At 31.8% G+C, this 27,342-nt stretch overlaps 1 protein-coding gene across 6 annotated transcripts in view; it reads right to left on the reverse strand.

Moving 5' to 3' along the window:
- The window catches only part of LOC125050784 (RNA pseudouridylate synthase domain-containing protein 2-like), a 245,885-nt gene that overhangs the window by 151,110 nt on the left and 67,433 nt on the right, over positions 1-27,342 (reverse strand). Inside the window, exon 1 of one of the 6 annotated variants that reach the window (XM_047650790.1) lies at positions 6,747-6,762. The exons of the other annotated variants lie outside the window; for them this stretch is intronic. The gene's annotated coding sequence lies outside the window, so the exon portion shown is untranslated. Of the gene's footprint in view, positions 1-6,746; positions 6,763-27,342 lie in introns of those variants that run through there. 6 annotated transcript variants of the gene reach the window in all.

A 27,342-nucleotide genomic window follows, 5' to 3' on the forward strand; every position in this document is an offset into this window, starting at 1 on the left:
TGGCCCGATGCCACGTCAGTTGTAATATCGACTGTGACGCGCAGACATCATTAATATTCCTTTATTAACTTCGAAACCAGTGTCGTTTTCATTACTTATTTGTTCTCTTGTATCAATGTTTAATATATCAACGTATTATGTGCGTTGTAAACGTCCGATAATCCTATAATTATATCTATACAAGTAGGTAATTAATAGTGGATTCGACTTACCGTTAAACATCGGTCCAGCCATTTAGGCGTTGTGTTTACAGACGCAGGCTCAGAAGATATATATACAAAGATAAATATACTATAATGGTATACAACAAAATCAAATCAGTTAGCCCAGGAATATAAACAAACACACATTTTCATATAATTAGTTTTCGAAAATAAAATATTTAGCACTGAAGTAGTTAATCATATTTGAGCAATAACTGTAAATATGTGATCCCACTGAACACTAAAAGAAAAAATCATTTCTAATAAATCACTTTTAAAAGGGAAAATACTATGAAATTTTTCAAGAAAATATGACGCAATATAAAAGAGATAAAGCCTTATAATAAATCTCTAATATAAAAGAGGCAGAAAAAGTTATTGTCGGCTCAGAGTACAGGAGTATTTGAGAAATTGCCGCTACTGATACAAAGGAATAATTTGTTTTAAATTGTTTGCTAACTATGAAATGGTTATAATTTTTAATAACGTTTTCTTTTTCATCAAGATACTATATATTCTTTATGAAAAACGTATTTTTACAGCTATGCTTATTACTACATAATCGATAGTATTTCAATATTAAGATTTATTTAACACTTCGTTGCAAAAATCAGTACCAATTTTAATAATAACAAGAGCAACGGGCGGCCTTATCGCTTTCTAGTTATCTCTTCAGGAAAAATAAAATAATCGCAAAAGAGGTTTCAAAACTACACAACATATATCTTTCATCTATCTATATAAATAATTTATTTTAGCAAGTTAGGAGTATGACAAAAATAAATTCATAATAATTCACGAGTCATACAGTCCTGAATGCGAATTTATTTCAAGATCACCGATACAGTAGTACTTTTACAACTCAAAATATACTATATATGTTTTATATAAAGTTTAATTTGTGTTACGGTATAAGTAAAAAAGAACAAAAACATCACGCTCTCAAAATAAACAAAACGAGATATTATTAATGAACAAGACTACAGTTAATATATTTCAATAATTAGCCTGTTTCTAAAATTACATTTTTGCAAACAGTTGCAGCTTTCACATATTTTATGTTTTAAACTCGTTAGAATTAAAAACTTCGCACTAAAATGGTTTTCACAACCGTTTACAAGTCCGCTGCAATATTAACAGTCTGCAGAGAGTTGAAGTTAAATTGAGACTTAACTCTCTGTCAGGGGATTTGTACCCGTAATGAATGGGGTAATACTAAATGCATTGTTGCACATTTCTCTGCTTGGATATTACGAAGGATATTGCAAAAACTACGTAAAAACTATACGACTCCCTTACAATTAAACCTGAGATATTAACTGAGAGTTTGCCTTTAAGCATAAAAGGATATATTTTACACTTGCTATATTAAAATTAATTGCTTTTGATGTTATATTTTTAAACTTAGAGTAAAGTGCGAGATGGAATTTTACATCACAAATTCGGTAAGAAATATGTTATACACGCAATAATACGCACAGTAATGTTTAAATTAATACATTCATAGCGCCTTTCATGAATACTGCTAAAAGGCCTAAAAATCCTAAATAAGACAGGGCTTCGTCACAATAGTACTTCTGTACCCTATCCTATACTTAGCAACACATTCATGAAAACACTGTTGCTATTTGAAGAAATGTACCGAGTTCATCGCACTAAACTTTGTGCAAATTTCCTTTTTAAATATCGCCCATGATGGTAACAGGTAACAAGCGAAACACGTTTTTTGCCAAACATTCTGGCGTTTTGCCCAAAAGTATCGATGTTTTGGCCAAGTGCCAACTGTACATTGAGAAATGAAAATAAACTGTATGCGATGTGTCAAATAGAATATTGTTATTTCGCGTGGACTTTTAAATTAATTAACCAGGAAGAGCAAATCAAACAATACATCTTAAGGCGCCTTAAATAAATTGGTTAATTCATTATTTTCACAATTCATTAAATCAACGTAACAGAAATTTATGAGTGACCTTGAAGACGACCAATATTCATATTTTAATTCAAAATCATTAATGCATTTAGGTAATTAAAATATAATTTTACATTTACTGCCAGTTCTCAAACCAAGGTCATAAAACGGTCGAGAAAAACTGCCAATAAACTCTCCTTCTTTTAATTGCCAAAGTTTTTTGTTTTACAAAATTTTTTGCCTAACAACGAAATACACCGACAAAATGAATAATTTAACTTATAAAATAAAAATATTACATTACTACTTCACATGCTTTGCAGCAATTGTAGTCAACGAGAGACCGCCAAATCAAATTAATGCATTCTCTCGAGAGTGATCATAGGACTTGTTCGGGTTAAAACCTGAGCTGACTTTCATCATCGGACGTCGAGGCAGTTTTTTAAGCCAGATTTTTCCGCAACACACTTTGTGGAACCAGCAGCCCACTGAAGTATTTCCGAACCGACCCGACCTAGGGTCCTTTAAGAAAAGAGCATATCAATTCATAAAAGGCCAGGAACTCACTTGCGAGCCCTGTAGCATTGAGAATATCCATAGGCGGCCGTATCACTTAACATCAGATGAGCCTGCTGCCCGTTTGTCCTCTCTTCTAAAAAAACACATACTATTCAATTTTTCCCCCTCCGTACTAAAAAGTTTAAATGTGTACACGCGTAAGCAAATAACAATAAAATAAACTTTAGTGATACGTTTCCTCCATACGTTTAACAATCCAGCTCGTCAATTAATATTAGGTAATCAAAGCTGCATGAAATTTCCAAGTTCCAACTTACGTTCGACGCTATTAATGATGTTAGAAGACAAGATGTGTGGTACAAACAACAAACTGGAAACAATCTCGGCAACTTATTCTCAGTAACTTTGTAACTGTGCGACGAGGATGTTTGGTAAAGTAAACACATTGTTATGCGGTGGTAAAGCTTAAATTTAACTTTTCAATATACTTCTAAAAGAGTGTAAAGTTCAAATTTGTTCGAAATAACATATTGCAGGTATAACGTAAACATGTAGGTTCGCATAGTTGGTCTAATAATAATTAATAATTGAAGAGAAGATTATTTTGATTTTAATTTAAATTCCCGTCACACGATTTATAGACTAGAATATGACAGTATCCAAAACTTGAGTGTTACAAGAGACATGCCTGAATTAGTGCTTAATAGTAGACATATTTATAACGTATTTTTGAGAGAATCTGTATCATTTTTTTTGAATTAGAATCACATGTTACATCCTGCCCGCGTAGGGTAGCTATATAGGAAGAAGCTCATCTGATGTTAAGTGATACCATCCATGGACACTCACAATTGCAGAAGACTCACAAGTGCGTTGCCAGTCTATTAAGAATTGGTACGGAAGAACCCTACTTCGAGTTGGATCGGAAATATTTCAGTTGGAATATTAAACAGTAATTTTTTTTTTAAACATTGATGAAATAAAATATCAACGATCGTTTTATACCAGAAAACAAGTGATTTATTTCAGTTTTTTTTACGTTTAGTATAATAACATAGAAGTTATATGACTTATATCAGAATTTTAAATACGAAAAAAGTAGGACATATGCTACCACTGCACAATTAAATATTTATCTGCCAATACAGTTGTTGAAATTCCGCGAAATGCTATATCCGCTTCGAAGCCCAATATCCGGAGACCATAAACGCATACGGCACGTGCTGACGTAAAATAGGAAAACTGAACAATTACATTTTACAGTAATATTAAACTTAACAATTAGGCTAGTACAATTTGAGAGGTATTGGCGACAGTCCAATATCTTACGTATATTAGCAAAAACTCGGTACGATTTATAGCGGATGTACAAGTTATGATGTGTCGATCAATATATTAATAATTGACTAAATGTCTTGATTTATTGCATGTATAATTTCTGTTTTGTCCATTAACATGGTTTATGATCGTATAAATAACATGCCATTATGAATGCTATATAAATTAATCTACGTAATCTAATGAGGTATTACTATATCTGCGTTCGTTGTATCGTCTTTGTTCACAATCGAATTTAAGTTTTTCCCTTTACGAGCAAACGTTGATTGCGTACAAAATAAATATCCGTAGATATGTAAACAAGAACTCACGAACTTAGGTTTGATTCGTTTATATACTAGGCGAACACCTAAAATCGTTTATGTTTATACGCTCACATTGTCTCCTGAAACGACGACGAAAAGCAAAAGGGAAAAATTATAAAGGAACTGGTGTTGTACCAATAAAATGTCACTTGTTCATGGATGATTTATTTAACAATCGTATAGTGTATCAAAGGGTTGTTTTTACTCGGGCGTATCACGACGGAACACACGTTTGTATCAGATTGCGAGCTATTTGTGCGGTGACATTTAGTTCTGTTGTCTACGGTCGTTATGCGCTCTTTGTTAATCTTTCTTATTTTAAAATCTTTATTGTTTTTTCAAGGCCTAATAGAACACGTTGGCGCTTATTTAACTAATGGATTTTACGATTCAGGAACAAACATTACACGTGAGTCAGTCTCAGTTGTGTTTTGTATTAATACTAAGTTAATTGGCTAGTTAAATAAGGTTAGATTTAAAAAGATTTAAAATAGTGTTTAGCAAACTATTTGTTGTAGATATCTATTACGCATCAAAGGATGACTTTCACGCTAGACGCGTTGATCACATCTATTTGTGCTGTGACCTTTTCTACCGATTACATACAGTGATACTGAAGAGTCTACAACTACATAGTGTTGATAGACTGATTCATTATGCAGTTTAACTTTAATAGTACATTCTACCTGGCGATTCGATAAAAATAATCGTGCGAGAGTTGGCACAACTTACTAGATAAGAGGATATTTATGAACATTTATTTTTGTTGTTAATTGATAATTTAATGATATTTGTGTAACAAGATCGCTGTGAGTAAGAAAAAAAAATATGTTGTTTATCAAACGAACAATCTCTAGATCATTGCTTTCCAACGTGGGGCCCACGCCCCACAGTAGGGCAATCTGATTGTTGTAAAACCTATCATTTAAATTTCTTAAGTATTTTTTTTTTTTTTTTTTATATTAAACAAAAAATGTATGTACATAGGGAGAACACATGAAATTTAGAAAGTGTAAGTGTGAGCGTGACACAAAAAAAGGTTGGAACGATGCTTTAGTTGCATTAAATTAACAGAATACGGCTTGAGAAAAGAGATGGGGTCAGTATGGTCGTTAAGTGTTAAACGAAATCCAGTGCAATACCGCAGCTACACGCTTCATACCGTTTATATAAATCGAACATTTTTTTTTGTTTTGGCACATATCCGATGATCATTCGCATAAAGAGAGATTTTCATATTATCCTCAATGAGTTTAACGGTGGCGGCAATTTAAAAAAAAATTGTTATTGGTGAAATTCATCCAATAATTCTTCGATAATCTTAAAACAACGGCCAGAGTTATTGCAGTCAGCTGTGCCCGACCCACTTGGAAGACAATAGCGGCTTCAAATCACGTCCTAATTAGAAATTATCCGTGCGAACATCTCGATATCAAAAGTAGTCAGTAGCCATTTATTTTTGTTCACTGCATTTAGGAATCATTTTTGTCCAAAATGTCTTGTTTAATACATCTTAAAATTGATACTAAGTTAGTTTGACATTGCATATAATATGCATATGCATGAAAGTATGTTTATGTATCGTCTAATGCTGTGCAATAATCGCTGATAATAGAATTCTGGTATTTTCATACAGGAACAAAACCTATTTAATTGTTGTCAGGGCGTCTTCCATGAGTTATAGCTACGGTAAAATATATGAAAATTCTAATATCGTCACGGGCGTTTACGCGCAATACTGATTTTAGTACTTTCGACAATAAATGTACGAAACGCAGCATGTAGAAAAACAAATATTTGCTAACAATGACAGTCCTAGAGTTGGAACATGTGTGACATTAGAAGTCTCTCGCACAAGACACGACATGTGATTAGTTGATGGCTATTATAATTTTCTTCTGATCTTAAATCATTTCTTAGTAACTTGTTAAAATTGACAAACATGACAGTATTCGTCTAATTATATTGCCTTTGAGAAATATATGTGTTCGCTTATTTGAAGCTTACAAATGCGCAATAAAAACTAGGGACTAATAATAATATATATTTTTCTCCTTATCTAATCACTAACAGTTTTACAAAACCTTTCGCCTCGACATCTGACCTTCGAAGAATAAACAGAAATAGATTCCTTTAGGTCTTAGTTTACACAACCATAAATCTTTTGTTTAATTCAATCATTGTCTTTTTATATAAAACTCAAAGAATTTACGCACCTATAAAGTTCGACTCGTTCGAGAGAACAATCGTTTCTATAAATAAAACTACTTAAAGAACACAGCTGTCAGCGATATATTACTATGGCAATAAAATCTTAAACCACGAATTGTCTAGAGCGTAATTAATTAAAAGCTAATGTATTCTATAAAAAACGTAATGATCTTAATAAAATTAGCGCATGCTGATTGTTAACTATTACTTTGTTTATCTGTGCAATGTGCAATATACTGATAAATTTTAAGCACTTACCGCTCTGCGAGGACTTTAATATGTGATACTGCAATTGAAAATTACCTGTAATAAAACAATGTTTATTTAAAAAACAATAATAATTTAACATATAAAATATGTATAGAAATATTAAAATGACGTGGATTATTTTTTATTGTGTTTAATATGTGTTATCGTTTCCACGTGAACAGTGGGCACTAGATAAAATAATAACATAATTACAGATTAATACTGACGATGTAATCTTTTGGCTCATTTTGAGATTTTAGATTTCTTGCCAATATTTAAAATAAGAACGCTGAACACTCGATCAAAGCTACATTTTCTTTTGGACAATTTCCTGCATCAACGCCTCCGTAGCGAATAACGACCTACAGTAGTGAGCTGAGTGAGGTAGACTATTCTTCTATTGGTCAATATAAGACAATACAACGCCCACTCTTTAGTCGACATACACCCACTGTTGTCTGCCATTTAACTGTGGCATTCTGCCAACCATTTGTTAAGAAGCTGTAGGTACCGGTGATTATTTGTTGAGGAGTTACCAAGACACTCATAACATCACTTCGACGCCTCCTACGCATAAAGTCGTAAGGCAAAAAAAGCATTTTTTCAGGAGAGCAATTTTTGTGTACGTTAATGATAAACTTGATTTGTTAAACATTTTTAACCGATATTTTTGCACTATGCGATTAATTATTAGTTACAAAACATTGCTCTCAAAGCTGGATGCTATAAAAAAATTATATTTATGCAAAATTACTAATTTTAGTTACATACGACCTTATACTCACTAGAGAAACGTCGTATCTTATTGTTACGACTTTATGCTTTTAATCAGGTTGTTATAAACAACGCGAATAAAGTCGTATGTTTGAATTACGACATTATGCTATGTGTAAACTGCCATATAGGTATCTCGAAAAGGTGGTCGTATGTGGTGGTGGTACTTCATGAATAAAAACAACAAAAAGTGTAGGCTAAAACTAGCTTTATTAAAATATTATATATAAGTATAGGAACATAATGCAGTCTTCTTTCATAACCATGAACAGTATAATAAACGTTTAATAAAAAAAATAGCTTCACTAATAAAATTAAAACTGGCCAGTGAGTCTTTGGAGCACAGATAGATTAATGAAATAAAAAATGACTACAAATAAAAATTAAAAATAAGACTGATAAATCAAGTTAAAGGAAACAAAAAATATTTAAATCTTCAAAATAAAATGAAAATTACTTTAAATTAGATATTGAATCATCTTATACATAATAGACCTTTAGATTTATGATAGAATAGCAGTGATGTAATTGACGGTAATTCAGAGGAATCACTACTGTTCTGTTCTGCAACATTGCCGCTGTGTGACAACTGTTGATAAAAACTATGGTACTCTTGAGGTATTATACGTCCTTGACAAAGACTTAATAAATCATTAAACTTTGCTAATGTAATAGGTAAATGATCAGAGTAACATGGACCTAAAATTTCTGTATGTAATAAATTATTATTTTTCCTTCTTGATGAATAGTTTTTTTTTTGGTTATTAAACTCGTAATGTTATTTTCTTCTTCAAAATTATAACGATAGTTCAAAATATAGGGTTCGTTGGACACTACCTGAACTTCTCTAATCTTATTCCATGATATTTTTTGGTTTTTAGTATTTTTAGCCCAATTTCTACCGTCTAGCAAAATTTTTTAGACAAGCAACTTGCTACTTCACACGCCCCATGTTTGCCATTAATCTCGGACCTTCTTGACTAGCTAGATCAAATACAGTAAAATTATAAATTGACAATTTTCTTTTATAATAAAATAAACCGACATTGCCATGGGGACAGTTTAAAATTTTTTGGAAATCAAAACACGCCGTAACTATTTTTCCTTTGCTTTCCAAAGCTTCCTTTTTATCATTTGCCTTCACTTCTCTAGCTTTAGTCTTGTTTCGCATGTGAAGTTCTTGTATTTGTTTTTCTTCTTCTGTCATTGTATTTAGGTTTGTATTGTATATATGGCACTCATTGCAGATGTCTTTTTTCGGTTTGTGAAATGATATATTCAAATATTGATTTATGATATCTCGATACTGTCTTACTGTCATTGCTTTTTTAGTTATATTTTCAATCGTACACCACTCATTGTATAATGAAAACTTTTTTGTAAATGTTAGGTCACTCTCTAAGTAAATTTTAGTAGTGTCCTTACGCACATAATGAGATTCAATAGGCTGGAACGTTTTGACATGCCTTAAAACACTCTGTTTCATTTCGTCGTCAATGACAACAGTTCTGGTACCACCACGCCGATCAGGAGAAACAGACCCACCACCTGAACTCCATTTTGCCAATGCTGTTTGAACAGTTCTCTCCCCTACATAAAGTGTGTTTAGGAACATCGTTTTGCAGACAAACACTCTAATAGGTATGTCAGAGTTTGGTTCAATAAGAGGCAAGCAATACTGAATGGATTTCTTACGTCTAGAATTAGAAGGATACTTAGTGTCGCCTACTTTGGTATGATTGACGATGTAATCCCATTGCCGACAGTGATCTCCAATTTGCCAAAACATACGCTCCCGTTCTTGTGCATTAAATTTTGTAAAGCATTTAAGTCGGCAAGTAGTCGGACATGGTTGTTTCAAAATCTTTCCATCTCTTTGAACTCCATTTCTTCTTAAATAGGCTTTCCCTAAAATTTTTAAACATTTTCTTTTGACGTCTTTCCACTCATCACGGCGACGGTGACGCTTTCTTCCAACTCTGCCTGACGGTGTACTATCATTTGACGAACATACAGAAGAATCCTGACTCGAAACGTTACTAAGCTGTGGTGTATTGCCTCTACTAACACTACTAGTTGAACCATAATTATTATCATCACAAATAGATGAGTTTCTAAATAACGGAGTTGAAGTGGCCACACTGTACTCGAAAAAATCGTTATTCGGGGAGGGCATTGGTGTTAAAGAAGGTTCTATTATATCAGCTGATTCGTGAGAAAACTCTTCAGCACATAGCTTTGAATCCATACATCTTATAGTTTTTTCATTTGGCATAGCAGACGACAGTGAGGATTTTGCTTCCGTATTAGACGTTACCTCGTGAATACTTGTTACAAAACTGTTGTCAATATCACTGCTACTTTTATTAAAAGAGTGCCCAAACATCGTCTTGTACAGATTCCACTGGTCTTCAGCTTCAAGTGGCACCGGTGATTCTGAAAATATTGAAGTCCAATTAGTTAAAAACCTAGAGAAAAATACATAAGCAGTTATAAATATAATTAAAAGTTCAATTTTAGTGATATTTTAGCTACAATTGAATAGCAGATAATCGTATCTTCATTATATAACAAAGCATAAAGTCTTATGTCTGTGATCCGTCTTTATACGTTTATTTATCTTTATACTAGAACCACGCGTATGGTCGTAAGTGTAAGTTACGACTCCTAGAATAAATTTTTTGCGTAGTATAAAGTCTTAACTGACCACTGCTAGCGATTGAATCCGACGCATATAGTCGTAACATAGACTTTACGACGTTATGCACCGGGACTACATTTTTTGTGTCGAGGTCTATTAAACACTGACACTTATTAATATAATTTATTCGTGTGATGGTATCTCACATATAAACAAGTGAATTATATAATAATGTAAGAAAATAGAGTAAAACTTACCATTTCCAAAATTTTCGTCGGCCGTCATTACTTCGCTGTTTGGATTGGGTTTATCTAACACTAATTTCAAAATCTTAGACGAACGTAGGTTGCTCATTTCACTAATTTATAATTGCACACGTCCTAACGAACAAAAGTAAACAAAAACAAAACAACATCAATATTATTTTCAACATTTAAATTAGAGAGACTTTGTGCATGCTAATTCGTGTCATACGACGTCGGTACTGCGCTCTGAAAGGCCGGCTGAGGTCCAATAGATCGGAGCGCATCGTCGGAACTATAAGCGCGACGATTTGCGCTGGAGCGTTCAAATGTTACGACTATTATCAATTCAAAAACTCATTATTTATAGAAAATATTAAAATTTGGGTTTCAGGATTGTGTATTGCTGTTCAATAGTGTTCTAATGGCCCAAAAAACCAATTTTACTCAAAAAATGTGTTCCGACTTTATGCGTAGGAGGCGTCGACTTTCTGTTAATGGGTCATCGTGATAAAAAGCTATTGTTGTTTTTATTAATAACCTGACTAAAAGTGTTTAGTCTACTGAACGAAAAAACCCAACACAAAACAACATATTACATATGATAAAAACATATGCAAAAATTAGTTTTAACTTCTGCTAATATGGCATCTAGGCATATGAAATATAGGTAAAAATTTCGATACGTATTTGAAGTCGATATTTTCCTTAACTTCACAATACGTATATTGCACAAGAAAAGGGCTTAATTTTACTACTTTTTACTCCATAAAGTTAGAGATGTATTGATTTAATCTTATTATATTTTAAGGTTTTCTGATAAAAAAAAGGGACGAACGGTGATTGCCATGTATGATATGGCTATGTGCTATGAATGATTTTGTGAAATTGACTTTAATATTTTAGTTTAGAAATTTACCAAACGGTATGGTAGGATTATCCTTATTCTCTTGGCGCCCATATTTACTCAGTCATTTTTTTTTCTTTCACACATTATAATTATTGTTGGTTTTGATATTATAAGTTGTATTTTAAATATTTGTTTAGCCACCTATTGTTTAACTTTACATAATAAGCCGATATATTTTAATAAATTAATTATATTATATATAAATAAATAATAAAAATTACTTTATCTGTCTCACAAACATTACATTTAAAAGATTGTAAACATACACTAGGCTACTATATTTTATAGAATTATATTATACATAATATACTTCTATGAGTAGGTACTAGCGTTTAAACTAGGCCTAGCCTGTATCTTAAACGCTAGTTCCTTCCAGTGTCATTAAGAAATTGGTTAATTTGTTTGCAAACTCAATGAAGGTAGAATCAATCCATAAGTATTATATCCGAAACTCAGAGAAACCTTTGTATAGAATACATTTTAGTCCTTCTCATCTTCATCGGAATTGTCTATTATAATGTACAACAAAACAATCCCCTACAGCTGTTAGTCTATTATCAAGAGCGTCTGACACCAGGTCTGTAAATGCGTCTGCGCATTGCCAGACGATGCAAGCGCCACGTGACGTCACACTGGCATATATCCAGGGCCCACCTGTTGAAGGAGTGCTCACTCATTTGACAGGTACAACAGGAAACGACTAGGATTCTTGAGGTTCTTGGAGATTTGGTTGACTGATTGTACACGTGTAGACACCTAAATATACAGTACTAAGAATCCGTCCTGGTATAGTCAGACTTAATTCATACGAAGAAAAGCTCTATTGGAATCAAGGATTTACAAGGATTAGAATTCAAGTTTTTAGTAAATACAGTATTTTATTATTAGCGCAAATGAAAAGGATTTGTTTGTTCCTCCTTTAAGAGGCCAGGGCACTTTTTGGGTCGCAGAGCCAGGCAGAGAGAGATTAAAATTGATTTCAACACAAAACCATTTCTTTATATTGTTATCCCCTTAGATATTAATTAAACGAGAAATTATACGAAACTTCTACGACAGAAATGGAAACACATTCGCAAATTCAAAATTACTAACTTTGACTTAATACAAATACTTTGGTGACGTTGAGCTTAATAAATACGACACCATTAATGAAAATTAGAAAATCTTGAATTTTCTTTTCATTAGGATAAACAATGTTGATCCTAAAAATAGAAATGTTGTAAAAATCACAATCGCCATTGAACAGTTATTTCAATATTGTGTTTTCGCCCGGCGATCCTCTTTAATTTTCTCTATTCATCGTCCAAATACCGTGGGGTACCTAGGGCTTTGTCTTTTGTCTGAGTTTTGTTTGAGTTCCGACGAGACGGGCTTTGTTGGCACAACGTTTTTAATTTTTCGTCGCAAGTAATCTCTGTTAATTGACATTTTAGAACCTACAAAATTCTGTTGACAAAATGATAAGGGCTTCTTCTGTATGAAATGGTTTACAAAATAATTTGGAGCACGTTTTTTAATATTTAATTTGACTTTCATATGAGATTAGATACGACGATGTTTTCCTAAGAACAAAAATAAACAAAAGGCCGGCATTTATATAAATACAAAATGCTCAGTGTCAAATTCTTAATTTTACATAATTAGCTTTAATATACAGAGCGTCCCAAGACTATCAAGCGACATCAAGCGGAAGAAGCGGATCTTCTTTCATCTACGATATTTCAGGTTCTTTCCCTTGATGTCCCATAATCTTGGGACGCTCAAATATACATTTATTTTTATATTTTATTTTACAGAATTATATAATAAACGCATATGTTATATAAGTAAACCGCTGTGGTTTGTATAAATGTAACCATAGAGTCTTGTATAATGAACAAAGCAAAAGTACATATATTTTTTAAGATCTAAGTTATTATTTAATTCGTCCGTGAAACGCGATAGCAGTCCCAAGGTATAGAATTATTATTGACACTAAGGCTGACTAAATACCTGTATCTAAGCTTTTGTACATAATAAGATGTGACCTCATAAAAGCCTTTCGTTTTTAATATAAAAAATCTTCACGGACTACCTTATTCTGAAAAGATATACTCGATCCCCACTCAAGATAATACAAGGGTCGCCAAGAATAAAATAAAATGTAATTCATCTCCTTCCCTTACGATCACTATCAGCCCTTTTCCTTAACAAGGGATGCCTAATAAATTGAATTCTTATTATCAGTACAGCACACCTGCTTCCTGGGCTGATTTGAATTCATCGTAATATTTTAGATTCACGGGTCGAGCAAATCAAAACACCATATCATACAAAATACTTAAATACAGAAACCTTAGACAATAATTTAAAAACATTTCTTATATTTTCAAACAACATGTGAATGGAATTTATACCGTTATAACGATTTATTTCTAGAAGGCTCAAAATTAACAAAGCCAAGACCTTTGGAAATACTGTTCTCTATGGTTACATGTATTTTCTTTATGACATCAGAGATTCATTTATCGGCGAATTCTAATCATATAATGTCAACATTCGTTTGACGTCATGTTTAAGTTTACTATGTGATTACCATTTAGTAACAATGTTTTGTATAGTTAACGCTTTTCGTTAATAAATAATAAATAATTTATAGCTATTAAGAATAATTAAGCATTTCATAGTTTTAATGATTACTGTTTTAACGTATGTTTCTTTAGATTATGTACAGTTTTCTTAAAAGCTTTAAGACATAGACATAGACACAGACTTCAAGGGCAAGATCTATAGAGCGCGCTTAGACTTAGCTCAAACTTTACTTACGAAAAACTTTGCTTAGTGTACACTAAACATAAACTATGATTTAGTACCTATTTATAGACAATTTAACGGTGAGATTAAGCTAAGACAGAAAATGACAAAATACAAATTGATATTTCATTTCATGGAATACCTTCTTTATTATCCTTTAAAACAGTATAACACTAACAAATATTTAAACGGCTAAAACGGTACACATCTATCTTCTATTTATTGGTTTGGTTATATTCTGAATTTTGTTGTTGCTTGTCAATGTCAACATAAGCCAGTGCTGCCAGGTGACCTCTCAAAAATGGGGTTTGAACACTTATATAAATAATTAATACCATAATAATGTGTAATTATTTTATTTCATATATTTCATAGGTATTTCATTATTGATAATATTTCAATATTATCAATATCATTTATCATTTCTTTGAATTCAAATCATATTTTTCCCAAAGTCTATGGAACTCAAGTATGAGATAGCATCACCGTTAATTAAAAACCGACAAAAATAAAAAGTCAAGTAAAAGATATGGTAAAGTAAATTTTTGGCCATTATTTTTGTTAGGCTTATAGTCAAAGTTTTTGGTAAGTCGTCGATTTCCTGGACTTGAGATTAAGCTAAGCTAACACTCAGAGAGATTCGCAGTTTGCAAGTCTAAGTGCTCTCTATAGATCTTGCCCTAAGACTAAGCCGCCCTGAATTTTGCCTTATTTGATACCCTAATACAAGACACTTAGGGTGAGTTTCAGAAGTAAAACTTAGCACGTACTTTGACTCCCATATTTCCAATCCAATACATTTTTGTCGTACGGGAGTCTAACTTAGCGCTAAGTCGATCTTGAATCTCACCTTAAGTGTCTTAAACTTCATATCGTGTATACATGGTAACATTACTTTATTTTTATGCCATAAAGGGACAAAGCAATTTATTGATATGCAACCCATTTCTATTTAAACTCGGAAACGGACAAATCTTGCAATGTAACCAGCACACGTAGGAAATGCAAAGGCGTCGTTCGGCCGTAAGCTCTACATTTGCATAAGACCTAGTATCTACATTACCCCTTACTTAAGTGCCGCTAATAGAGCAATCAAAAGGGATATTGTAAAGAATAATCTTTGTTTTTTATCAAGTCGAATCAGGAGAAAACAAAATATTAAATATAATATTGGCATACGTATTTAGACGCCTTCGGAATTTTGGAAGTTTTCAAGAGATGTCAAACTTGATAAATTTTTTTGCTTTATGGTAAAAATCTATAAGCACGACGCAACTCTCATTTGACAAATGCTCATTATAAGCACGACGCAACAATCATTTGACAAATGCTCATAGGAGGGTAAGTTTACTAGCTATAATTGTGAATGTCCCAAATGTCATTTTAGTGATAACGCAGCATTTCTAGGTTGATGTAGTTTTTAAATATGACACCACAACTTTATTTAATGATTTTAAAACTGAACGTTACATTAATAAACCACGTTTTGCTATGGATCACAAATAACAACCACTTCCGCACTGTATCCAATATTAATATCAAACTATCTGATCAGTTGAGTGCAATATTCTCAAGCTAAGTTTCTGGTACAATATTGTAATGCCTTAACTTAAATGGACTAACTTTGGTCTAGATTTACCGAGCCGTTCTCAACTGCTCACAATGGATATGTAAACAATTGCTCCACACGCTTTCGAAGGAAATGGGCGCTCTAATCAGGATTTAAACCTAAAGTTAATAAAATTGTCGTTCTGTTATTATAAACTAGGTATTTTGAAGCGTTGATGGACTATGACCGAATACGCCAAATACTAGTTAAATAATAGAATAGTATTTATTCCGAAAACGCCAAATACTTAGTATTTATCCTTTGGCTTAGTAAAGCGGAACGTGGTGCACCAATCTTCCGGGTTTTATTTTCGGCCTCACAAATCGTAACAATCTATGTTTGTAAGGAACAGAAGGTTATATAATAAATAAACGTGAAATACTGAATATGTATGCAAGATTTAACTAGAGATTGGAGATAACAACTCAAATACCTATATGTTCCCTTTAAAAACCTACTCTAAATCAAAACCACTGATCACCGAAACCCTTTCAAGCACAAGTCTTTATACTGTATAAAAAATATAGCAATATTACACTAAGGTTCCCCAGACGGACGTGACGTTTGGTGGCCTGCTACATTTTTGCTCAACAGGACATTTCGAAATTACTCTGGTCATCCAAACGAAAACAATCCCTAACCCCTTTCCACAAGTGCGAAACTTGCATAAAACTAATGACTGTAGGGAATTTTGAGAGATGTTTCTACAAAGCCAGTAGCAGTTCTAAGGTGGAATATAATCAAGTTAATGAGATGGCTCGGTAGTGGATACTTTTGTAAACAGTGGCTATACAAAAAATTCTCGGCTCGAGGCTCTAAAGACACATCTCGTTAAAGAACCTCAAGTTGTCTTAAGGAAATTACTGAGGTAAATCAAATGAGTCTAGATCTAATGATCACGCGTTGAAAGCGACTTAACGCGGTTTCTGAATAGAACCGCCAACTTCTTATTGAAATTCGAGCATCAAGACTTTGAAAAGATTAGTTCTGAAGTTAAGACAAAGTTTCTCTCATATTTATATTACAGCGTTACTTCTTTGTTAAAATGTATTGTCATTATTAAACCTTGATTTGACCTCGACGGTACATATAATGTTAAAAATGATTTTTTGGCTTCAAGAATTCTTTGAAACTCATATGAAAATAATATTATTTACCTACAATGCGACAGAAAATTGTAATATTTTGTTTTTTGTTTCATGTAATCAACACTGATCGTAATGAAAATAACACTATACTAAGGTTAAATAATATTCTCGAAAATATAATTATGTCATCAAACAAATAAGTTGACAGTAGATATCTCTTTGAACTGTTGTCAAAATATATAGAGTTATGAAAAATTCTGTAATCGTTCGCAAACCGGAACCGCGCTGAGTGGACCGGTTATGACGACAAACAATTTCCTCAATTTGTTATTTTAAAACGCTAATATAACACCTATATTTAGAAATATTTGAACTATAGTTTTTAGAAAGTGTAATTAATCAGGTAATTAATATACATAATAGTTCCGAGAAATATTATTTCTCAGTTTCATTAATATGAGAGGCTGCAGACATGGGCTAGAAGTTTAATTAATAAGTGGAACCTTTAAGGTTCTTGGATATTGGCAATTGGAAGACTTCCCAATAAAGACGTAAATAGTTAACATCTTTATATATATAAATTACGTGTCACTTTGTTTGTCCGCTATGGACTCCTAAACTACCGAACCGATATTTAAATCAAATTTGCAAAAATTTGTTCAATAAGACAATCAGGTCAAATTTTGAGAATCGAGGCAAATATATTCAAGTCGTATTTATGTATAACAGTGGTATAATAATATAATAACAATTTTCCCTACAATTATAACGCATATTAAGACATTATTATTATTATGAGTTTCAGTATTCAATAAAAAAAAAATTCATATAGCGCCATCGTATTTTTGTAACTAATAAACAATTTTAACCTGAGATTACCCTTAACGCATAAATAACTCAATTTATAGTAAATAAGTGACATTAACTTGATTGACCACCACACATTGGTGTCCTCGATAATAGGTGCGGAAGGCGTGCACAAACATAATTCTTATAATATATTATGTAATTAATAAGTTGACATAGATAACAATTCCAAAAGGGGACCAATAATAACAAAATATTGCTATATTCTATAAGGAACCTAAGAGAGTGGTAATAGAATTCCCTTTCTATAATCAAATTATAGTATATATAATATTTCAAAGACAAAGTCATGTGTATGTCTTACATATAGATCACACAATACTAAATGTCTGGCCCAGAATGTTTTCATCCCTACCATACATAAGACAAGATTGCAAAACATAACACATCATAAATAAACAGATGTCTCCATTTCCCACAGATATTTATTCATGGCATAGGCATTCATATTTGTATATTGTAGATGACTAAAGCCTTACAAATATCTCGTTTACATTTATACCAAATTTGATATATTTGTACTGAAGAGCCTATTCATAGAGTACAGAATACATACGCACACACTAAAGTTATAATCTATAATTGTGTAAATGCTCTACTGAGATACTATAAAGAAGATAGCTAATGGAGAACAATAAACAAAGTGATAAAAGCTATACTATTACACGTGTTTTTATGCCGAATATATTCGAAGCCTCCTTACCTCCTTAGAAATGGTCAAATTCTTGAAAAGGTAAACATAACATTTTACTTTACACCTGCAAATTGTTAAGTCATGCAATCTTGAATTAGAGGCCCAAGCTTATGAATATGTTTTATTGTTAAGTATTTATATAATAGAGAAAGGTTTACATATTTTGCCTCTTTTAGTACGAGATCGGGTTGCAGGATTAGTGCGTTCATCTGTTATTTGCTATAAACCAAATTTTTATGATCATTTATAATTAAGAGAATATATATCTACCAAGTTGCCTTATATTATAGTAAATACTGTCTACGGAGGAAAGTGGGATGAATCTTAATTTTAAACAGACTTACTTACAGATGGAATGTATGAAATTCTAGTATAACACTTAAAAAACCTTCAAAAAGACCATTTAGCTTTTTGAATGTTCGGCAATTTAGTCATGCCATATTAAATTGTGCGTGTACCTACGTCTCTTGTATCCTGTTAAAAAATTACCAGAAATTGCACTCCTAACAATCACATAACGTGCTAGTTCTAGTCTCTAAGGGCTACGTTAGCTCTATCGTTAAGGACATGCCACTGGGTACATCAATTGTGTACTCCGTTTTTGGCTATTATGTATTAATTATTATTATTAGTATTAATTGTATAGCTTGAAATAATAAAAAATATCAATTAAAGCGATGTATAAATCCGAAGAAATGTTAATGGTTGTATTACTTGATAATTGTATCAGTCTTTAAATGTGTACGAATGAACATTTTCGTTCAAATTATGGTTGAAAATAAACAATTTTATTGACAATAGTGTATTCACCACGTTACCGTCACCTGCGCATTTTAATTGGATTGTATTCGCGAGCAGTTTACAGTGTCCATAAAACATTTATTCACTACTAGGTATTTTAGTAATTACGGTCTAAAATTTTATTTGATACAAACATTTTTAGTAGTGTAGTTTTGTTCATAAAATTTTAGATGACGATTTCAACTAAATGGATTATTACGATGTTATTTTTATTAGAACATTCCTTTTTATTTATTAAAGTAACTTGAAATTAATTTACGTCCCAAACCTTTATATCGCACGACAAAACTTCAAATGTTTGTTGTAATGTTTATGTACAGCTTATGTGAAGATTCTATTTACACAATATTGAACGATACGATTATCATATATTGTTACGTATTCAATTCCAAAATTGACCATGTTATGCTAAAAGGTGTCGATTAATTGAGGAGACTAACTTTGCTTCACAATTTTTGCTAACAAATAAACCAAAACTTTACTTTATTAAAAAGTAATTTGAGGCGTACTGTTAGTACTGAAGTATACTGAAGTATATCAGTACTAACAGTACGCCTCAAAACCCGGGCCACACTCCAACCAAATCATGTATTTAATTTATTATTTATCAATTTCTATACTATTTTCAGGCCGTAATTTTATCATTCGAAGTAGTAAGAACATAAGTAAATTATAACCGAAAATGATTTTTTACAGGAAAGTGATTAACCTTCTGTGCTTTCCAAATCCCGGTTGGAAACCAGGACCTCAGACCACGTCGCAGAGGCTTTATATTTCTAACAACCAGCTGTTATTTCATTAATTCATAACCAGGATGTGACTTGGAGGACGTTTAGTAAAAAATACTTTTATTACATCATGATTTTTTGTCACATACATCCGCGTGTAACGACGCGGTTTGCGGGCTCACCAAAGGAATAAAATAATTAGAGCAAAACTAACTAATTAAGACTAGGTACATGCGTATTTAATTAAAGCAAATATCGCGTACATTTGAAATTATAATGTTTACAACAATACCTAACTCAGCGCGATCGTTACGTGAAATTAATTCGGCACCTATATTAAATTCTGCCCGAATTCCGACGCTTTGCTTCATTTGAAAATATTATCTTTCATAATACGTGCTATTCGTTTTAATACAAAGTGATTAAGTTAATCGCAGTGAAAACAAAACGGCAGGGTTAATGTACAATAAAATATATTATTGTAAGGGAATTAAAGGTTATATTCTCATTTATTTAGTTTTATTGAAACAACATTAAACTTCTCGTAGCTTACGGTTTTTGGATATAAGCCTTGGGCTAATAAAGTTGATTATTTAACAAATTAAATACTTAAATAATATATAGTCTAAGCCTAGAAGTCAAGCGTGCACTTATTAAACTTCAGCGAACGAGGCGTTCGAACTATGGCTTTGCTCCTAACAGCTTTTTCTTTTTATGTGTGTAATGAACACTAGCTGGTAAGTGTATATGGTGAAAGAAGCTGAGGAAACGGGCTATGTGAGCCTCAAACAATCTATGACACAGAAGTCTGCCCTAGCATAGTATAGTAGTTTTATTCTAAGAGTACATTGTCTTCACACATAATTATTTAACTAATGTAAACAAAATATTGTAAACCTATTTTAAAAGAGTAAGTGTGGAGTTTCTTGCCCAATCTTTTCCACACGAAAATACCTTTTGGAAGGGGCAACTAGAATCTTCTTTGTATTTTGTTTGACGTTCAAAAGTGCCATTTTAGGTGGTCTAATTGAAATAAATGATTTGACTTTGACTTTGACAGGCTACTACCACCTGTTTCAGCACCTGCATCCCAAGCGTAGAATAAGCAAGAGCGTGCCGTATGATTAAACAAATATCAATATATTGATTTGCCATGTGTATGAAATAAAATCGTAGGTATAAAAACATCGACAAAACTTTAGACAGATTTAGCAGACATTTGTTTCATGTATATATTTTAAGCGCTACAATAGAAGAAAAACAAACCTAGATATGAAGCAGTCATTATTACTGTCACAATATAATGTCAACCTTATTAAAAACTTACGCTACAGTGATTACCAACGATATAATCGAACAATAGTATGCAGTGTGTCGCAAATTAACAATGAACTCGGCGCAGGTGTAAAGCCTCCTTAAAATGGAAAATCATGAAATATTTCCATGAGTGAGTGTTGACAGAGTTTTTATCTCCAACAATTTATTTCGCATTAAATCGACTTGAATATTTTTACGTGTTCAGAATTTTCGTAACGCGGGATATTTTACGTAAAATAATTTTCTGTATACTTGAAAACGTTAAAAATTTATGGCGAACAGTTATGATAAATTTCGATACTTACGGTTCATCCAAAAAATTTTTATGCCGTTGAAAGATTTTGAGTAAAACTGCACCCTCAGACAGCTTAGCGAGGAGCGCTGAATATGCAGTCTGTCAAAATTATACTCTTAAATGATTTTCACGACCAAGCCCTTGTAATCATATATATGTCACGGATAATACTAGCGATCATTGTTTTATGACAATAATAAGGTCCAATAACGTCATTGCACTCATTATATAATTAAGGTTTTATTATTATTATTATGCAACGAAGTTTAAATAAATAAAAACCCTAATATAAGATAAGCCCAACGGATGCAAAATAAACAAAAACACTATTATTTCTATTATAAGAAGCATTTTATATATATATTTCTTGTTTGGCGTTCATATGTTAGCACTGTGTTACTTATATGAATAAATTATTTAAACTTTAACTTCTGATTATACAAATTACATTTAAGTTCTCCGGCTGCTGTATGCGCAAAAACATAACTTTCTCCATTACAATAAGTCAAAATGTGTCAAAGAATTTATTAGTTTGTTTTTCGAAATATTAGTTTAATTAAAAGTAAGAACTGGCAACAATTTTGTTTAAGTGAAAAAAAGTTTCCGTTTTTTTTTAAATAAAAATTCATACCCTAAAATATAATTACTTATTGTAAACTAAATGAATATGGGATATGTCTTAAAATATTATTTATAGCCTACTATTATTATCAAGTCATGCCATCAAGTTCTTTAAGAAATTCATGAAATCCTCCGGTTTTAAAGGATTTACCGCGCTCATCACTTACGCCAAACGATATCTTGAAAGAAGTTAGTAAATCCGGCGGAAGCTGGGATTTGTGGCTGAAAAAGTTTATCCATTAAGACTGGACCGGACATTTGTTTAGCTCCTTTCTGTGGCTACACAAACGTTATTTATAATGTGTGTTATTTATGTTACGTACGAGACATGAGTCATTTACTTGACCGCTTTCGTTTAACTTTAACCCATTTTAAAGTTATACAGGATATTTCAGTTATATTTATTAAATAATTATTTAGTTTACATATAATAGCCTGTAGACCGAAATAATGCAACATAAAAAATATAATATCTTATCTGAATATAAACGTTCTACGGCGTAGTAAAATTGTAGCACCATTGCTCGTAGCACACGTCACTCTACATGTTATTTAGCGCTACGAAACTCGTAGCAAGGGTTCAACCCGTTTCGTCAGATTTATATTACGAGCTATTTCAGTAGGTACTAAAAAGTTACTTGATAAATATTTCACGAGTTCAAATAGAGTTCTTCCTTCCTAATTTCTTAATTTATGTACAACGGTACCGAAGGGACGAAGGACATTCAAACTTAATGTACCTTCCAAGGGACAACTTCACAAATTAAGACGTCTTAGATAGTATATAATTAAATCTAAGGCCTAGTTATGTTAAATAATTTGAAATGAATATTTTAGACCCGAATTTTCGAAAGTTTCGAACATATAAACTGGATATTCACATGACACATAATTTTCTGTAAAAGAATTAATTTTAAAATATCAAATTAGAATATATAATAGGAGAAGAACTTAACACAGAGTCACCTTATAAACGTAGAAGCTTTTCGGTGTTAAGAATGTTACCTTGTTGTCGACAAACAAAACCACTTAAACACTGCACTTAGCAAACAAAAAACTTTTTATTCGTAATTCGTTTGGTATGTATTATTCAAGTATTGTGATCGAGAATTTGTACTTACTATAATCGATAATTAAGAAATTCATTATTAAACTTATCCTAACAAAGGTTAATCTGATACTAATAAATTTTTTTTGCCAATAATTGATGTGTAAATCATAGCTGGGGGGAGGTTCACTGACACATTAGGAGAACAAATTTATTACATTTGTATATTCTACTTAAAATATTTTTTTTATTTCAAGTCTATCAAATAGAAACTTATGTCAGTAAAATAAACATTAAAAACAATTGACTTTCATTTTAAATGAAACAACATACAAGCAAAACAAATACTTTGTTTTTAATTGCAAATTTAGCAGATATATTTTTTATGAAGGATAGACTCCTTGTAAAACGAATCTGGTCTGGTTCACTAAGTAGAAAGTTAGATTTGGATCCATTAAGCTTTAGCGGTTGAAGTACTTTAAAATAAAAAGAAGTGGTAGAGACGTGGAAACAGAGTTGTAATTATTCATCTGTAGAAAAAGAAATAACTCAAAGTTTTAACGTTTATTAACCTTTTATACATTTTATAACTGAGTATTTAAGAATCAAATTTGAGTCCCGGAAACAATTTAGTATCGTATCCTGACATTTCAATCACATTAACGGATGTTTACAAATTTTCTTCTCGGCATATGTATCGTTAAATTATTTTGCATCATCTTTTTTATGTATAAACGTTATCCTTCATTGATTCTTATACACTTACACACATATACACTTTTAAAAATTGCTACAACTCGGAAACAGCTGCGAGTATTAAATCATTAATTATGAACTCAACATTTCTTTGGAGGCAAATAAAAACGGATGATAAAATATATAATTATACACATTCACAAGTCCGTTCCAAATTCAAGCCTTTTAATTTTAAATATCATTTTGATCTTAAATTGGAAACCAACAAATAATTTTCCTTTTAATTGAATTTTGAAATCCGACGAACTGTCGTTAATTGAATTGGATTGGAAGAGCTCTACAAGTAATCATTAATCTGCAAATTTCAATATATATATTGATTTAACATTTTTATTTAGTGATTAAAGGGTTGGTTAGTTAACGTCTCTGAAATTGATTGAATTCAAATCACCTTGATATTTGGTTAGTTCCCGCTCAACGTTAGAAATAAATACACAGGCATGCTTTTCTATGTTTATAGCCTTATAGAAGTGTATTATTATCAGCAGAGTTCACGATAGGACTTTTTAGATAATAATGGAATCGATGAATCGAACTTTCGAAATCACTAAAACAACAAATGAAAAGTTAAGTAAGTTAATTTTACCTATCCATCCATTTTACTATACATCTTACTTGTACAACCTACCTACCTACTAAAATAAAATTACACAAATTTACTCAAAAATCGTGAAAATCTTTGTAATAAAGACTTATTCTCTTTAGTAAAAAGCCCAGACAGCCACGTCGAAGTTAAAATTACAACTAAATTGAAGCAGAATGAATGTTGAAATAGTCTGAAAGTCGTTTCTAGTTTGATAAATATGTTAGTTTCGAGGGTTATCAATCATTCCCACGACTCAAGACGCTTACTAGACTACGTAGGGTTGCCACCAAAAATAATTATTTAAATTTATCATGTGAATTAATTAATTAAGCATGACACATGCGTAATATAGTGCAAAACTTTTGTATAAAATCAAAATTCGGCTCTCATTGCCACAATACACACTACAATTTAAATGAAACTCCCCTACACTTTATAATTTTATTATATCCGTGAATTATACTATTAACGTCGTTATGTATACTTGAAACGTCGATTTATATAAATAATGCTTTTCAAGTCAAGAATGGCTGTTGAAATATAAGTATGATGAGATTCAATGGATAAACGCCATCTATTGACGAAGTTAGAACTTACATCACTTCAGTTTTAAAAAAATTACAGCGAGTTTCATTTCTATCCTTAAAATAAATATTATTTAAATAAGGAGTGCTCGGGTACAACAACAAAAATAGTTGAGTATGTTTTTGAATACTTTATCGAGCATCTCCCAAATAATACTTTTTGCAGCCCTATTTTGCATTATACGACAGCCCTGTCAAAAGGCTGTGTCAACGAAACTTGAGCTGGATCACGATATTGAACTTCTTGTGTGGATCCATGTTTAATTTTGATCTTGGGTTGCAAGGATCTGCAATTGAGATGCTGAAAACTTTTAACATAATTTCTTCCTGTTTCAATTCGCACTACGCTGGTTTTAAGGTTTGCATTGGTAACGTTTTATTACTTCATTATACCTTTATTGTTTTCTATTTATTAGGAATTTTAATTATAATATAATGAAGATTGAAAACAATAGACGCTATCTATTGTTTGCAGGGTATTCATAAAAACTAAATCAGTCTTAACTCCTTAGTCTCTTTCAGTCGAATTGTACTTGCGATGTGATTGAAATATATAAGTACTTTAGTTAAAAGGTACAATAATACTAGTTACGAATAAGGGTATTGTTTATAAATAATATTGAGTAAACAAAAAATATGAACCAGTCGAAAATCAACTCCTTTGTTGTTAAAATCTTGAAACCTGAGAAATTGCGTTAATTTATTTAATATAAATTAGTAGTATGCCAATTAAAAGCTTTAAGGATTTAAAATGTTCGCAGACGAAGTCATAACATGAAAAATTTCATATGAAACGGCTCTGAATGAACTATTTCGGACAAAAAACTCGCGTTCTGCTTACGTTATTTAAATAGGATCCTTTGAAAAACGAGAAATATTCACCGCTTTAAAAATACATGTTAAAACAGAAACTAAACACACTTTTAATTTGGCTTTCTAACAATATTTTTGAAGTTGTACTTCTTTAGGCGCGTTATGAAAAATTGATGAGAGTGAAATTTTACGATTGCGCGCGCACCTATGACACAAAATTGGCAGTGTGATATAGCGTGCGCGAGCGAGATGGGAATAAGACAAACTACAAGTAAAAATAAATAGAATATGCGTGAAGCTAACTTCACGCATATTCTAGCTTAGCAGCTTAACAAGAATTTTGAATGACCATGACAATTGACATCTGACAATGACATTTACCTTTTAAACAAATATAGGAGTTTTAATTATTGTTTAAAATTAATAATTATATACCTAGTTATTTTCATTATACAAAATATTTGTGAAATAATATAAAATATTTGTGAAAAAACTGTGCTAACCTTCCTGAGTGCTTCAATACAATTGAGGTTAACTATCCGTATGTATTATCGAGTATTATTGTTGATTAAAACTGAAACATGAACATTCATTGCTTTTGTTTATTGCGTTTGTTACAGCAACTTTTTAGAAATATTCTACGACCCTATATATCAATAATTGAGAACAAAGATTTAAGCACGAATACTAATAAGGAGAAAATGAAGGCTTGGAGCGATATAACAGAGAAGTAAACATTTTAATAAGTACCTGCATCTCAAAAAAATGACCACATTATTTAATCAAAACATCAGATTTAATCTAGCAAATATAAGGACAAGAGACAAAAAACAATTGATGAATCAGTGGAAGTGCACTAAATTGAATACAAAAAAAGAGTTAACTTATCGCCGTGAAACATCAAAAACTGGAGGTGGAACAAAGCCACCATCACCTTCTCGAGACACAATAGTTTGAAGTAGATTTCAATGAATTTGATTGTGATGGTGTCGAGGTAGGAATGTTAATTATAAATATGATGTATGGTGATGTTCAAGGTTCAACCTTTCAAGCATAGGCATATGCTTACAACATTACTTTATTCCCCTACAGGGTAGTTAGAGATATTGTAATACCTCAAAACATCCATGTTGCACTTGTAGTACCGAAACTCTGTCCTGCCAGAAGTGAGCCCATTCCCACTTATAATGGACAGTGGGTATAATACACCTTAATACCTGAGTGCGAACCACTCACCATGATACTTAAATTAATAGATGTTATTTATATATTTCAGGTTATTACAAATAAAATCATTTTGGAAACAATTGATATCCCAAAAGCAAATAAAGCCAACAATGACAAGGTAATAAATCAGTTTTGACATAACTTGAATACTAAAAAAGCCAAACAAAGGTGTGCACAACAGTGACAACATAACTTAACAATTTCATTA

This window comes from Pieris napi, chromosome 7 (assembly GCF_905475465.1).
Source record: "Pieris napi chromosome 7, ilPieNapi1.2, whole genome shotgun sequence".
NCBI lineage: Eukaryota > Metazoa > Arthropoda > Insecta > Lepidoptera > Pieridae > Pieris > Pieris napi.